We start from the raw sequence: 5,317 nt of genomic DNA on the forward strand, positions 1-5,317 counted from the left end.
AGCTCAGAGCCTGGAGCCTGTTTCAGATTCTGTGTCTCCCTCTCTCTCTGCCCCTCCCCCGTTCATGCTCTGTCTCTCTCTGTCCCAAAAATAAATTAAAAAACATTAGAAAAAAAAATTAAAAAAAAAAAATAAAAAACAATCATTTCAAAGCAATTTGCAAATATTAGTTCGTATCACCGCCTAAACACTGCGGCGGCATGCATATTGTAACAAGATATCAAATATTTGTTTAAGCGTCTTGTCCTTGGTAAAAATTTAAATACGGTGAAATGCATGCATTTTCCATGTTACCATTTGATAAATGTTGGGGAATACGTACCCCCTGAATGGCACAGACTCCTCTCCTGATTTAACAGATTCCCTCTGGCTTCTGTTTGGCGAATTAACTAGTGAGGAGGGGGGCAAAGGTTCTGTTAAGCCCACCTGGTTTGCGTTTTAAACAAGCTTTCCTTGGGGCACCTGGGTGGCTCAGTCAGTTAAGCTTCCGACTTTGGCTCAGGTCATGATCTCACGGTTTGTGGGTTCGAGCCCCACGTCAGGCTCTGTGCTGACAGCTCGGAGCCTGGAGCCTGCTTCGGATTCTGTGTCTCCCTCTCTCTGACCCTCCCCCCGTTCATGCTCTGTCTCCCATCACTCTTTCTCAAAAAATAAATAAAAAAACATTAAAAATAAATAACCTTTTCTTTTTAGAACAGTTTTCGGTTTCACAGAATTTGCAGTGATAGTACGGGGACTTCCCATGTGTCCCCGAGTCAGGGCCCCCTCGCACTACCCTCTCCCGTTACCACAGCGCAGCTCTCAAAACCCAGGAACCAAAGCCACTAGACTGTCGACCAAACGCGAGGCTCGGATTTAGCTCACTTTCCCTTGATGCCCCTTTTCTGTTCCAGGACCCCACCCGGGGTACCACCTGGCCTCTGTCATGCCTTCTCAAGTCTCCACTGGTCTGTGATCATTTCCCAAACTTGCCTTGGGTTTTGAGGACTTTCACCGCTTTGGGGCGTCCTGGGGAGAAACCCGAAGCCAGCCGGCTAAGTGCTTTTCTCAGCAAGTCCTCTGAGAGGGGGCGGTGTGGGGGGAGGGTGAGCACGTGGATCCACTTGACTGACCACTGATGGTGCCGCCCTGGTCACCTGGCAGACAGGGACGTGTGCTGATTGCCAGGTGTCTTCACTGTAAAGCGACCCCTCCCCCTTTCACTCTGCACAAGTCATGAGGCACAGCCCACATGGAGGGGAGGGGAGGGGAGGGGAGGGAGAAGCATCCAGATACAGTTTTGAAGACTGTTCTGTCTCCTTCCCCTATTTATTTATTTATTTACTTATTTGTATCCATATGCACTCAGGGATGTTTATGCTTACACTCCCATACAATGTTATTTATTTCATATAAATGTATATTATGGTCCCATACAACATTGAGATCCACCTGTATCAATGCCATCAAGAGAGAATAAAGCAGGGCCGCCTGGAGGGGCTCAGTCGATTGAGCTTCCGACTTCGCTCAGGTCATGATCTCATGGCTCATGGCTTCGGGCCCTGCATCCGGTTCCGTTCTGACGGCTCAGAGCCCGGAGCCTGCTTCCGATTCTGTGTCTCCCTCTCTCTCTTTCTCTCTCTCTCTCTCAAAAATAAATAAACATTTAAAAGAGAGAGAGAAAGAATAAGGCGGTGCTGCTGGAGAAGCAGGGGCTTCTGGCTCAAGCTGTGATTTTGGCTCGGTGGTCCTGGAGGGCTTCCGAGGAGGGGCACTTTGAGATGTGGTCCATAGGAGCGAGGGGACCCAGCACATGAGTCGGGAGCAGGGACGCCCTCCCCTTGCAGAGGGGCTCTGAGGCTCCCAGGCTCCAAGCCGCGGACCCACAGGCATCCAGGACCGCGGAGGCTCTGCCTTCCTCCGGGCACCAAGCCCACGGTGGGCGGTTTCCACTGCCTGCTCCCGGCCTCCTGGGGGGCGGTTTGGAATTCAGCCCCAGAGGCCAAGTCCGGGCTCTTCCTGGGCCCCTTATCTCACCACGCCCAGCACTGTGCCTGGCACAGACCTGCGCCACACACATATTTGCTGCCACTCGCCCAGCTTCCCGAGCCCCGGCCGCCCTCCTTTCCCACCGCTGGGGCCGTGCCCAACTTGTGCCCTCCTCCCGACTCAGCTCTGTTGTCTCAAGGAGGTGGGGGGGGGGGGCGGGGGGAAGAGAGGCGCTGCCGGCACCAGACGTGGAGCCAGGGAGAGAGAAGTGACCCGCCCAAGGTCACCGGGAGGGGGGGTGCCAGAGAGAGAAAGCGAGTCCTCCCAGACTGGCCGCCTCCAGACTTCTAGTATCAGGGTAACAATTGTAGCTACTATTTACTATCACGCCCATTCTCCAGTGCACTGGCTGCTCTTTTCCCCGGAACAGCTCTGCAGGCTCGTGGCACCTCTCAGCCTTCCCATCTCGCGGCCTTGGATGGACACTTCTCTTTGCCTGGGATGACTCCCTTGTCTTTCCCTTTATGCTTCCCCTAGGAGGCCCTCCCTACCTCCTCCCGTCTCCACCGATCCCTCATTGTAGGGCAGAATTCTCAGATGGCTCCCAAGATTCCTGCTCACCCCCACCCCGGGGCACACACGCCTCCTCCCCAAGCTCACATAGGTGCTGCTGTGAAGGGGACACTGCACATGGTGTTAAGATTCCAAATCAGACAACGTGAATGCACTTGGAGGGCCTTATGCTCCGTGAAATAAGTCAGGCAGAGCAAGAGAGGTGATGGCACTCATATGTGGGACCTAAAAAACAAAACAAAACAGAACAGGAACAGACTCATGAACACAGAGAAGAAACCGCTGGCTGCCAGGGGGCAGGGCGGCAGAGGGACGGGAGAAATAGATAAAAGGAATAAGAGGTACAAACAGATAAAAGTCACAAGGATGAATGGGGCACCTGGGTGGCTCAGTCAGTTAAGCGTCTGACTTCAGCTCAGGTCATGATCTCATGGTTCATGGGTTTGAGCCCTGCATGGCAGAGCCTGCTTGGGATTCTCTCCCTTCTCTGTGCCCCTCCCCCACTTGCTCTCTCTCTCCTTCAAAATAAACTTAAAAAAGAAAAAAGCTAGAGAGATGATCTTTGGTGGGCCTGGCCTAATCAGCTGACCCCATAAAACGGATGAAGAAAAGATTCAGAGCGTGAGGGGGAATTCAACAAGAGGAAGATGCTCCGTTCCTAGCTTTGAGGGAGGAAGGGACGCCACCCCAGGGAATGCAAGCAGCCTCCAAGAACTGAGAGTGGATTCTGCCCAACAAGCAGCAAGGAAATGAGACTCTCACAGTTTTCCCTGAGCAGAGAACCTAGTCATTGGTGTCTCAGCTTCCTTTTTTAAAAAAATTTTAAAAAGATTTATTTACTTTTGAGAGAGTCGGAGAGCGACCAGGTGAGGTGCAGAGAGAGAGGGAAACATAGAATTTAAAGCAGGCTCCAGGCTCTGAGCGGTCAGCACAGAGCCCAATGCAGGGCTCGAACCCACGAACCACAAGATCATGACCTGAGCCACCCAGGCGCCGCCTGGTGCCTCGGCTTCTGACTCACAGGCGCTAGGAGCCGATGGGGAGGGGGTTGGTTCTTTGAAACTGCTATGTTTGTGGTCATTTGCTACACAGCAGAGACAACAAATGTGATCTGTTTTGTTTCCTTGATGGTACTCACTGTCTAAAGTCGGTCGGTTTCTTTAATTGTTTAATTGTTTCAAATACGTCTATCTGGCTGTAGTAGTTTGCCGGGGCCACTGCAACAAAGCATCGCAAGCCAGGTGGCTTCAAACAACAGAAATGTATCCTCTCTCACAGTTGCCTTTAGAAGTCCAAGAGGGAGCAAGGCTGAGCTCCCTCTGAAACCCGCAGGGAGATCCTTCCTCGCCTCTGCCTGGCTCCTGGTGGTTTGCCAGCCATCTGTGGCTTGTAGACTCATCACTTTTGTACCCACCTGCAGCTCCACGTGCCGGTGGCCTCACATGACCGTCTTCCCACTGTGTTGTGGGGGGAAATCGTGGAGGAAACCGCCCGACTCCTTTATGACCTCCCCTTAACGAACTGCATCCTTGGTGATCCTATTTGCAAATGTGGTCACTTTCCGAGGTACTGGGGGCTCAACCCATGTGTTTTGTTTTGTTTTGTTTGTTTTTTGGTGGGGGGTTTGATCCCCAGCGCCAGCCCTGTCCGCATGTGCAGTCTAGCAGCGTGCAGATCTTGGCTGGGTATCACTGGCTTCCTAGAGCCTAGGGTATCGTCTGGTGCAAAGCAGGCACTTAAGTTTGTTGTTGTTCTTTGGTACATCATCTGACGAACTATTTCTCAGCGACTCTCTCCACATCTTTTGGGTAAGGATAAGGCCACCACCCTCACTGTTCTCTCCTCATTTACTAATTCGTTTGGTTTACAAATTGGCCACCCACCACCCCTCGCTAGAATGTAAAGGTGCCCGTGTGGCTCATCACTGGGTCCCCGGCACCCAGCACCCTGCCTGACACACAGTAGATACACGGCAAACAGCTGTTCGACAAATGACCTGAGGCCGTAACTCACCCCACCGCCACTTTGCAGAGGGGGAAACTGAGGCTTAGAAAGGGGACGTGAGTTGTTCAAGGCCACTCAGTGCCAAACTGGCGGCAGACCTTACTGTCACTTGCCCCCTACCTTCCAATCACATTCCACCAGTGATGCTTTCCGTTGGCTGAGCCTAGCAGAAGCCCACCTGGTCCGGTCAGAAGGGCTCACCTGGACAGAGAGGAGACAGGTGGACGGAGGGGAGGTAGCCAGCACACGCGATCGCCTTCTGTGGGAGAATCTGTCAGGAACCATACACCCACAGGAGGAGTCCTCAAACGTGGGGCTCCCACGTTCACTCAGGTCTTTCACCCCACTCCCCGGAAGGGCGAGCTACATGCCCAGCAGCAGAGCCCGGGGGTGGGGGTGGGGGGCCTGTCTCCCCACATCCTCAACCACTTCCTGTTTTCTGCCTGCCGAGTGGGATCTCCCCTCAGTGGTGGGCCATCGGGGCAGCAGGGGGAGCCGCCCGCCCTGGATGCAGGCAATCAGGGCGCGTCGGATATAAAACCACGGATAAAACTGGGCGCCTGGGTGGCTCAGTCGGTTAAACGTCCGACTTCAGCTCAAGTCACGATCTCACAGTTTGTGAATTCAAGCCCCATGTTGGCCTCTGTGCTGACAGCTCGGTGCCTGGAGCCTGCTTCGGATTCTGTGCCTCCCTCTCTTTCTGCCCCTCCCCCGCTTGCACTCTGTCTCTCTCTCTCAAACAAAAATAAACATTAAAAAAAAAAAAAAAAAA

At 53.1% G+C, this 5,317-nt stretch overlaps 1 long non-coding RNA gene across 1 annotated transcript; it reads right to left on the reverse strand.

Moving 5' to 3' along the window:
* Positions 1-854: 854 nt before the first annotated feature.
* Positions 855-4,937, reverse strand: LOC131498928 (uncharacterized). Its single transcript, XR_009255642.1, has 3 exons — positions 4,747-4,937; positions 2,629-2,766; positions 855-1,136 (listed from the first exon to the last, which is right to left on the reverse strand). It is a non-coding gene; the product is annotated as an uncharacterized LOC131498928 (long non-coding RNA).
* Positions 4,938-5,317: the final 380 nt, after the last annotated feature.

This window comes from Neofelis nebulosa, chromosome 17, assembly GCF_028018385.1.
Source record: "Neofelis nebulosa isolate mNeoNeb1 chromosome 17, mNeoNeb1.pri, whole genome shotgun sequence".
In the NCBI taxonomy this organism is placed as follows: Eukaryota; Metazoa; Chordata; class Mammalia; order Carnivora; family Felidae; genus Neofelis; species Neofelis nebulosa.